Source organism: Capricornis sumatraensis, chromosome 4 (genome assembly GCF_032405125.1).
Source record: "Capricornis sumatraensis isolate serow.1 chromosome 4, serow.2, whole genome shotgun sequence".
NCBI classification, from domain to species: Eukaryota; Metazoa; Chordata; class Mammalia; order Artiodactyla; family Bovidae; genus Capricornis; species Capricornis sumatraensis.
In genome coordinates this window covers 76,235,279-76,246,579 of record NC_091072.1, presented here as the reverse complement: position 1 = coordinate 76,246,579, position 11,301 = coordinate 76,235,279, and the positions used below count along the sequence as shown (strand labels likewise).

Sequence of the window (11,301 nt, the reverse complement as noted above, 5' to 3'; positions counted from 1 at the left end):
TTTAATTTTTCTGGGCATAAGAGAAAGGTGCAGAGGTGGACAGAGTGCGGTTTGCCAGATCCTATCAAACCAGATATTTTCATCTTTCTTTCTCCTTCCCCCACCCAAACATTTGAAAATGAAAAGATTTAGACTTTCTCTTTAAGTCACCTCACACTGCCCAGTTGTCACAGAGGTGAAGGTGGATCATCCAGAGGAAAGCAACTAAGAGCCGAATGATAGAGAAATGTAAGACAGCCCAGACTGAGACTTTTGGGGAAGCCAAGGCTTTAGTTTAAAAGTTAGGCCGTCATTCTAGAAATCTCATGTTTTCTGAGTTATAAAGAATGTAGACACCTTACTTCTGATCATGCAGGACCAGCTTTATCTGATCAACAGTCCCCTTGAGAACTAGAAAAAGATAAATGAAAAGGAAAATGCATTTGTTTGAAAGTACTGGAAAGTCTAACAAGTCTGTCAAGAGTCAGAGAATAAGACCTCACAGGAAGAGAAGAATACTGGGATGAGCTGGGTATTCTGCATTAACTGTCTCCTCAAGGCCTCTGTCTATTTGCAAGTGGCACATGGCCAAGAGACTGAGAAGCCTAGCACAAACTAACAGCTAAGAGGCTGAGAACATTAGCTGAGCTTTTGGCAGTTTATGGGTATATGGACACAAAACTTGAAGTTCATGGATACCAAAGCAGCCAGGATTTATTGGGCCAAGATTCCCCAAAAAAGCAAAATGTTTTAAGGTGAGCCTGACATTCTGGATCAGTTTTCCCCAGGAGATACGTTTATGCCATATGCAGCACATGATAAGAGGATAACAAGCTGAATAGAAAGTAGAGGCTATGGGGCTGAGAAGCCAAGCAGATCTATCTGTAGAGCTGAGGACCCACCAAGAAGGGGTGAGTGGTAATTATTCCTTTAGTTAGAACCATGGAGGGTCATGGAAGCACTATACCATAAGAGTAAGACTGAACAAGAAATAGAACAAGGCAAAAGTCATTCTTTCCTGTACTAAGATAGGATAAGCCAGACTCTCAATTTCATTTCTAAAAATGTCAGATATTCCTTAAAACAGGACTAAATGAGTCAAAAAAAAAAAAAAAGAAAGAACGAAAAAGACCATAGGAACAGACTCACTGGAGATCTCAGATAGTAGTTATTAGACATGTGTTTTATTCTTTTCATATTCATTTATCCATTTGTTTGTTCAATAAAATTTGCCTTTTTTTGTATCTTTATATAATTGACAAATAACATTGTGTGAGTATAAAGCACACAGCAGGATGATTTGATACACATGTATATTGTGAAATAATTACCACAATAACGGTTCTGTCCCTGGGTCAGGAAGAATCCCTGGAGTAGGAAATGGCAACACACTGCACTATTCTTGCCTGAAAAATTCCATGGACAGCAAAGCCTGGCAGGCTACAGTCTATGGTGTTGGAAAGAGTCAAACATGATCAAGTGAATGAGCACAGCAAGGTTAATTAACACATTCATCACCTCAGGTAATTACCATTGTGTGGATATATGCTGAGGACATTTAAGACCTACCCTGTTAGAAAATTTAAAGAATGTAATACAATGTTAACTAGTCACCATGCTGTACATTAGATTCCCAGAACTTATTCATTTTATAATTTGAAGTTCATACCCTCTGACCAGCAACTCATTTCCCCCAATCTTCAGCCCCTGACAACCACCAATCTTCTCTCTGTTTCTAAGAGTTTAGATTTTTTAGATTCTATATATAAGTAAGATTATACACGGAGAAGGCAATGGCACCCCACTCCAGTACTCTTGCCTGGAAAATCCCATGGACGGAGGAGCCTGGTGGGCTGCAGTCCATGGGGTCACTAACAGTCGGACACAACTGAGCGACTTCACTTTCACTTTTCACTTTCATGCATTAGAGAAGGAAATGGCAATCCACTCCAGTGTTCTTGCCTGGAGAATCCCAGGAACGGTGGAGCCTGACGGGCTGCCATCTATGGGGTCGCACAGAGTCGGACACGACAGAAGTGACTTAGCAGCAGCAGCAGGTTATACAGTATTTTTCTTTCCCTTTTTGACTTATTTCACTTAGCTTACTGCCCTCCAGGTCAATCCATTTTGTCACAAATGGTAGGATTTCCTTTTTGTGGCTGAATAATATTCCATTGTATAGATATACCACGTTTTCTTTAACCATTCATCCACTGGCATACACTTAAGATTGTTTCCATGTCTTGGCTCTTGTGAATAAACTGCAGTGAACGTAGTAATGCAGATATCTCCTCAATTAATTATTTCTCTTCCTTTGGGAATATACTTAGAAGGAATATATACCCAGAAGGAGGATGCTGAATCATACATCAGTCCTATTTTTTTCATTTTTTTGAGGACCCTCCATACTGTTTTCTATAATGGCTATATTAATTTATATTCCCAACAACAGCGCACAAGGGTTCCTTTTTCTCCACATCCTTGGCAACACTTGTTATCTATTCAGACATGCATTTTTTAAATGACTTTGATTAATATGTTCAAGAAAATATATGAAAAAATGGAGAATGTCTCTAGAGGACTGGATTCTATAAAATATAACCAACAGTAAACTCTAGAACTGAAAAATATAATAACCAAAATTAAACAGATTAGAAACAGAAGAAGATAATAAAACTAGAATGTGGGTCAACAAAAAATATCCTAACTGAAAGAGATTTTTTTTAAGAGAAATATAGCATAAAATCATCAAAGTCTTGTGGAAATAGTAAAGATCTAACATATTTAGAATTATAGAAAGACAGGACAGACAGAATGGGACAGAGCAATATAATTTAATATGGAAACGTAGTTAAACAAAAGTTGAAAAATTAGAAGAGTGAAAAGGGAACATTATCATAATACAGAGATAGTAATCACAGGAACTGGGGCTAAGGGAACAAAGAGGTTGGATCATTAGCAACTGAAAGCCCGCAAGAGATTCTCTGTGAGCTGGGACTCAGATCCCTCAGGGGGATGCTCTCCATCTGTGCTGCCATCTCAGGAGCTCAGAGAAGGGGCTGTCTTATGGAGCTGGGAAGGGGTGCTTTCTTGCTGCTTCTATGTCTGAGAGGGCATGGGGAGACTAGTTCCAGGAGTGCTGAAAAAAGCTGAAACTGGAACCCCAGCTATTGTGGTGGGCACAGGAGGTGATGTTAACAGAAACATCAAGCAGTCTGCCTTTAGTGCCACAACCTAAGAGGAGTGGTATGACAAAGAAGAAATATATTTTCCATATTCTGCACATCGCAAAGCATAAGAGTAGTTCAGTAACCACTATGAATCTCCAGAAAGATCAATACAAAAGAAACCACATCTAGGCATTCATAATAAAATACTGAAAAACAAAGACACAAAGAACAATTTTAAAACAGCCTGAGACAAAAGACAAATTGCCTTTAAACAGTACAGAGACAGGCTGCAACCTGGGGACCTTTCCTGCAGTGTTTGCACCTGGACAAACATCTCCTCCAGTGACAGAATACATAAAGGACTGAAATTAACTGCAAGCGTGTGCAACTGGGGCAAATCAAGAGCAACAAGATACAAAGAGACCAAAACCCAATTGCTACTTCTGAGGTGTCAGTAGCAAAAACAGGCTATGACCTAGGACCCCTGCAAACAGCACCATCAAAGGAGTGGGCAGACCATCTAAGTCACCCACTGGCCTGAGCCATGTGTCTGCCCCTACCCTCAGCCCATTTAAGGGACTAGGTCACCCCACCAGCTCAAGGAGTGAGCAAGGGCCCCTGTTACTTCTCTTAACTTCCTCCAGCTGCAGCAAGTCCCAGTAAAGCCTTGCCTGAATGTCTTGTCGGACCTCACATCAATTTGTGTTGATTAAATAAAGAGTTTAAGAACCCAGGCTGGTAAGGGTACCACCTTTAGACACAGGGCAACTGTGGTCCAGGCCTGAAACTGTGTTTTAGGACTTGTTTGACCTCCTTCCCCGCCTGTTATTCTTCACAGGGTGAGGGTCTTGCAGAGTTAAGTGGATACAGCCAACCACAACCAGCACACTCTGCAGCTCCTGCTTCAAAGAGCTGGGCCTCAGAAATCTCTGCCCAGACAACCTCAGGTCGCTTCTGGGTCTCAGGGCCCTCTTTCCACAGAAGCGCACACACCAGGCCAGAGAAGTGAGCATCGAGCTCCACGGTGTGTGCTGAATTACGCAATCACGTACAGACTCCCTCACTTCATGAATGACCCAAGGGCCTCCATTTGTACCTTTTACTCGGGAAATAAGTAAATATGAGCCTGCCTTCCAAGGAGCCAACATTAGACTGAAATTGATTTCCCAACAGAAGTGATGGAAGCCTAAAGACTGTGGGTTAATATTCCGGAAAGCATGAAAGAAAATAAATGCAAATGCGCTCTATGATCAAAATGTACTTCAAAGGGAAAGAAAACATACCTCATAAAGCCCTGGCGAGGCGAGGAGAGAGGAGGCCCACGCCCTGCGCACTGGATGCCTGGTTCCACACCACTGTTTACCGTGTGATTTGGCACCAACAGACGGATTCGGCTTCTCCAGATCAGGTGGCCGGTGGCAAGAAAGGAGAGGACTGTGAAGAAGGTTCGAGCTTAGAAGGCAGCCTGCCCCAGAGCCAACGCAAGCACAGCTCTCCTCGTGGCCCCTCCGCAACACTCACCGGTGCTTTGGCCCTTGGCCTCCGTCCAACCACGCGAGCCGGTTCCGCCCACCTGGCGGCACCATGGCAACCGTGATGAAACTTAAAGCTGGTTTCTTCAAGCTGGCTCCTTCGGCCATGGCGCTAGCATAATGGAGGACAAGCTGGTGGAAGTCCTCGAAACCTGGGAGAGTGAGGAGCAGAAGCCGTGCGTGGCACCCTGAGAATCATCAAACCCCGCAACAAGTGCATATCTGGTCCATCCCCATCCTGTGCCAGTGCGGCTCCTGGGAGGTCACTGAGGGCTACTGGGTCCAGCAGAGCTTAGCATTGCACACCCTTCAAAGTAAGTATTGGTTAGTGCGAAGATGCGAGTGTAGATAAAGTAAAAGCTTTGGTTTGCCTGATGATGTATAAATGTGCTATGTTGATGTGCCATTTGGCGGCGCTAAAGCTGATGTTAAGCTCAGTCCCAGGAACCATACTGATAATACAGTGGAAAATATCACAAGGAGGTTCACCACGGAGCTGGAAAAACAGAGCTTTATTGGTCCTGGCATTGATGTGCCTTCCCCAGTCAGGGCCACAGGTGAGTGAGAAAATGTCCTGGATTGCTGATACCTGTGCCAGCACCGATGGGCACTGAGATATTAATGCACATGCCTTCTATTACTGGTAAATCCATCAGAGTGGCATCCACAGAGGTATCCCTGCCACTGGTCATGGTGTTTGCCATGGGATTGAAAATTTCCTCAATGAAGTTTCTTACACAAGCATTTTACGAATACACTGGGGTTTGGAGCTAAAACATTTTTTCAGAGATTCAGCAATGTGGGCCTATACTGTATGGCATATTTACATCATATTGATGCTAAATGTGTTGATGGTGGTGCAGTCGATGGGAGCATATGAAATTCAGATGGCACTGACCCAAAGGAACTAGAATACTTCAAATTGCAACATGAATCAATTCTGGACTTCTCCAAAGCAAAACCCTTGGAAGGAAGCATCTTGGAAGCAGTCTGTGACATACCAGTCCCTGCAGCCAATGAGAAGCAGTTGACCAAATCCAGTGCACTGAAAGCAAGGATCATTGCTGAAGCTGCCAGTGGGTCAATAACTCCAGAACCTTAGGTTTTTCTGAGGAAGAACAGTATGGTTATTTCTGATCTCTACTTGAATGCTAAGGGCTTCCCTGGTGACTCAGACAGTAAAGAATCAGCCCACAATGCGGGAGACCAAGGTTCGATCCCTGGGTTGGGAAGATCCCCTGGAGAAGGGAATGGCAACCCACTCCAGTATTCTTCGGCTTCCCTGGTGGCTCAGATGGTAAAGAATCTTTCTGCAATGCAAGAGACCTGGGTTCAGTCCCTGGGTTGGGAAGATCCCCTGGAGAAGGGAATGACAACCCACTCTAGTATTCTTGCCTGGAGAATCCCATGGACAGAGGAGCCTGGCGGGCTACAGTCCACGGGGTCTCAAGAGTTGGACACAACTGAGCAACTAACACACACACACACACTTGAATGCTAAGGGAGTGGCTGAGGAATAGAGTCATGTCAGCTATGGCCATTTGACCTTCAGATATGACAGATTCTACCCACCACTTGCTCACGTTTTTTCAAGAGAATTTAGAAAGAAAATTTGGAGGCTGTGGTGGAAATAGTCCCATTGTACCCACAGCAGATTCTAAAACAGAGTGCCAGGTACATCCAAGAAAGATATTGTGTAGTTTGGTTTAGCTTACACTATGGAATTTTCTGCCAGGCAAATCATGCCCACAGCCACAAAGGATAACCCAGGATTGGCTGCCTATGTCAGTGCCATTGAGAATGTCTTTGGGGTATACAATGAAGCTGGTTAACTTCTTCACTACCCTATTTATCTATAACTTCTGCTAAACTATCGTAAGTTCTATAACCACAGATATCTTTTTGTTATGGACATTATTCTCAACAAGTCAACCCAAATCAGCCCTTTAAGAAAGAAATTAAGGTTTAGAATATCTAGACAGGTTGAAGAGTGTGAAAGTATTACAGAAATTAACTGTGCCAGAGGGCTGTTTGGAATATCATACCTTTAAATAAAAAGACTCTTTTCATCTAGTCATGTTCCCTTGCTCCATAGCTTGTTCTCAATATGTTAGTTACCTGTTGTTTGACCTCAGTAATCAGTTGCTTGCAATATTTTGCTCTGGCCAAGTCTGAGATGGGACTGTAACTTTGCATTTAAGAAGTGGGTGTTTTCAAAAATAAACTCAAAATGGATTAAAGATCTGAATGTAAGACCAGAAACTATAAAACTCCTAGAGGAGAACATAGGCAAAACACTCTCAGACATAAATCACAGCAGGATCCCCTATGATCCACCTCCCAGAATTCTGGAAATAAAAGCAAAAATAAACAAATGGGATCTAATTAAAATTAAAAGCTTCTGCACAACAAAGGAAACTATAAGCAAGGTGAAAAGACAACCTTCTGAATGGGAGAAAATAATAGCAAATGAAGCAACTGACAAACAACTAATCTCAAAAATATACAAGCAACTTATGCAGCTCAATTCCAGAAAAATAAACGACCCAATCAAAAAATGGGCCAAAGAACTAAATAGACATTTCTCCAAAGAAGACGTACAGATGGCTAACAAACACATGAAAAGATGCTCAACATCACTCATTATCAGAGAAATGCAAATCAAAACCACAATGAGGTACCACTTCACACCAGTCAGAATGGCTGCGATCCAAAAATCTGCAAGCAATAAATGCTGGAGAGGGTGTGGAGAAAAGGGAACCCTCCTACACTGTTGGTGGGAATGCAAACTAGTACAGCCACTATGGAGAACAGTGTGGAGATTCCTTAAAAAATTGCAAATAGAACTACCTTATGACCCAGCAATCCCACTGCTGGGCATACACACCGAGGAAACCAGAATTGAAAGAGACACATGTACCCCAATGTTCATCGCAGCACTGTTTATAATAGCCAGGACATGGAAACAACCTAGATGTCCATCAGCAGAGGAATGGATAAGAAAGCTGTGGTACATATACACAATGGAGTATTACTCAGCCGTTAAAAAGAATTCATTTGAATCAGTTCTGATGAGATGGATGAAACTGGAGCCGATTATACAGAGTGAAGTAAGCCAGAAAGAAAAACACCAATACCGTATACTAACACATATATATGGAATTTAGAAAGATGGCAATGACGACCCTGTATGCAAGACAGGAAAAAAGACACAGCTGTGTATAACGGACTTTTGGACTCAGAGGGAGAGGGAGAGGGTGGGATGATTTTGGAGAATGGCATTCTATCATGTATACTATCATGTAAGAATTGAATCGCCAGTCCATGTCTGACGCAGAATACAGCTTGCTTGGGGTTGGTGCATGGGGATGACCCACTGAGATGTTATGGGGAGGGAGGGGAGGGGAGTTCATGTTTGGGAACACATGTAAGAATTAAAGATTTTAAAATTTAAAAAAAAATAAAAAAAATTTTAAAAAAATGAAAATAAAATAAAATAAAATAAAACAGTGATTGTTGAGACTAGAAAAAATAAAAATAAAAAATAAAAAACAAACAAACAAAGAAAAAAAAGAGAGAGAAGAAGTGGGTGTTTAGAATTTTCAGAAAATGGGATGGTCCTTAAGTGAGTTTTATTACTTCACATCAGCAAAATAACTCAATTTCACAGGTTGCAAGCAAAAATAACAGTTGTTACTCTTTATGCAATCTATTATTTTAGAATGAAATAAGGACATGATGCTGTAATAAAATTGCCTTTAATCACTTAAGCCTATACTGGAAGCAATGAATGCTTATAGACATGAATTTAGAAAGCTAGCATTTTTATGATATCAGCAGTATCATTTGTAGCTCATCAGTTCTGTATTGTTATCCTACAAACATAAAAAGCTAGATGGATAATTGCTACAGTTTTGAATATAACAACTATCCATCTATAGAAGATAGATGGTGAAAGCTGTTTTTGTTATGGCTCTTTGAATTTGCTAAATGCAAATATGACATGCAGTCCAAAAAATGCAGTAATCTCCTTATCATGTTAATTAGTTTTTCATTTCTCTAATTACCTATTGAATTCAAGTAGAGTATAATAATTCAAGTAGAGTAACCCAGAAAAATACTACTTAGTCTCCTTGTCTGGAGTCTGCCTGGCAGCTCTAAGCACTGCCGATGTCCCCAGCCCTGCCTGATTTTGTATCCCTTTTCTTTTAGAGGCCTCACATATACACACAAGCTTAATTGACACAGTGGAGCTTAAAATATTGAGTTGAGTGTTTTGTTTGGGATTTTCTGGTTAAGGCCTTTTGAACAGCAGAATATCAGTGAAATACTAGACATTATTTATGTAATGAATGAGTTATTTTTTAAAAACAGTCATTCTCTTTCAGAAATTTCTAATTACTTTGTAACTTTATGACTTAACCTTAATATGTTAGTTACCTGTTGTTTCACCTCAGTAATCAGTTGCTTGCAATATTTTGCTCTGGCCAAGTCTGAGATGGGAATAAAAATAACTGTTTAAAATTTACCTTTTCAAAACAAAAAAAAATGAAAGGGAAATATTTTCACACAAGAAATAGCTGAAGACATTTGGCACCAATATACTTCCCCAACAGAAATAACTGAAAGTATTTATACAGAAGGAATAAGTTCCTAAATGGAAACATTTTGAAACAGAGGAATGAATTTAGAGCAGCTGAAAGTTTGAATATGTAGGTAAATTTAAATGGCTATTGATCTCATAATAACATAATGTCTTGAGGTATTATACACACATGTACATATATATACATACATACACACATAATCAAAATACATGATAATAACTTTACAAAAGGCTGGAGAGGGACAAAAGTTTAAAACTATGCTGAGATCTTTATATTGTCCCAAAAATACTATAAAGTACTCATTTACGGGATGCATATGCCAATATAGGACTTCCTAGGTGGCTCGGTAGTAAAGAATATGCCTGCCAAGCAGGAGACACAGGTTTTATCCTTGGGTCAGAACTATCCCCTGGAGAAGGAAATGGAAACCCACTTCAATATTCTTGCCTGGGAAATCCCTTGGACAGAGGAACCTGGTGGGCTACAGTCCATGGGATCACAAAGAGTCGGACATGATTTAGTGAAACAACATCAACATATGCTAATATCCAGGGTAACAACTAAAACAAGGGTAAAATTTTGTCTCTTAATGGAAAGAAAAGATTTTTTCCTTTTTCTTTTTTAATATAAATTTATTTATTTTAATTGGAAGTTAGTTACTTTACAATATTGTCTTGGTTTTGGCATACATCAATAGGAATCCACCACAGGTATACACGTATTCCCCATCCTGAACCCCCCTCCCTCCTCCCTCCCTGTACTATCCCTCTGGGTCGTTTCAGTGCATCAGCCCCAAGCATCCAGTATCATGCATCGAACCTGGACTGGTGATTCATTTCATATATGATATTATACATGTTTCAATGCCATTCTCCCAAATCATCCCACCCTCTCCCTCTTCCACAGAGTCCAAAAGACTGTTCTATACATTGGTGTCTCTTTTGCTGTCTTGCATACAGGATTATCATTACCATCTTTCTTAAATTCCATATATATGCATTAATATACTGTATTGGTGTTTTTCTTTCTGGCTTATTTCATTCTATAATAGGCTCCAGTTTCATCCACCTCATTAGAACTGATTCAAATGTGTTCTTTTTCATGGCTGAGTAATACTCCATTGTGTATATGTACCACAGCTTTCTTATCCATTCATCTGCTGATGGACATCTAGGTTGCTTCCATGTCCTGGCTATTATAAACAGTGCTGCAATGAACATTGGGGTACATGTGTCTCTTTCAATTCTGGTTTCCTCAGTGTGTATGCCCAGCAGTGGGATTGCTGGGTCATAAGGCAGTTCTATTTCCAGTTTTTTAAGGAATCTCCACACTGTTCTCCATAGTGGCTGTACTAGTTTGCATTCCCACCAACAGTGTAGGAGGGTTCCCTTTTCTCCACACCCTCTCCGGCATTTATTGCTTGTAGACTTTTGGATCACAGCCATTCTGACTGGTATGAAATGGTATCTCATTGTGATTTTGATTTGCATTTCTCTGATAATGAGTGATGTTGAGCATCTTTTCATGTGTTTGTTAGCCATCTGTATGTCTTCTTTGGAGAAATGTCTATTTAGTTCTTTGGCCCATTTTTTTGATTGGGTCATTTATTTTTCTGGAATTGAGCTGCAGGACTTGCTTGTATATTTTTGAGATTAGTTGTTTGTCAGTTGCTTCATTTGCTATTATTTTCTCCCATTCCGAAGGCTGTCTTTTCACCTTGCTTATAGTTTCCTTTGTTGTGCAGAAGCTTTTAAGTTTAATTAGGTTCTGTTTGTTTATTTTTGCTTTGTTTTCCAATATTCTGGGAGGTGGGTCATAGAGGATCCTGCTGTGATTATGTTGGAGAGTGTTTTGTCTATGTTCTTCTCTAGGAGTTTTATAGTTTCTGGTCTTAAGTAGGCTTCCCTGGTGGCTCAGAGGGTGAAGTATCTGCCTGCAATGCAGGAGACCTGAATTTGATCCCTGGGCCAGGAAGATCCCCTGGAGAAGGAAATAGCAACCCAATCCAGTACT

The 11,301-nt window shown here is 40.7% G+C and overlaps 1 pseudogene; it reads left to right on the top strand.

The window, feature by feature from the left end:
• The first annotated feature begins 4,395 nt into the window (after positions 1 to 4,395).
• On the top strand, positions 4,396 to 6,513 carry LOC138078619 (glutamate dehydrogenase 1, mitochondrial pseudogene; annotated as a pseudogene).
• Positions 6,514 to 11,301: the final 4,788 nt, after the last annotated feature.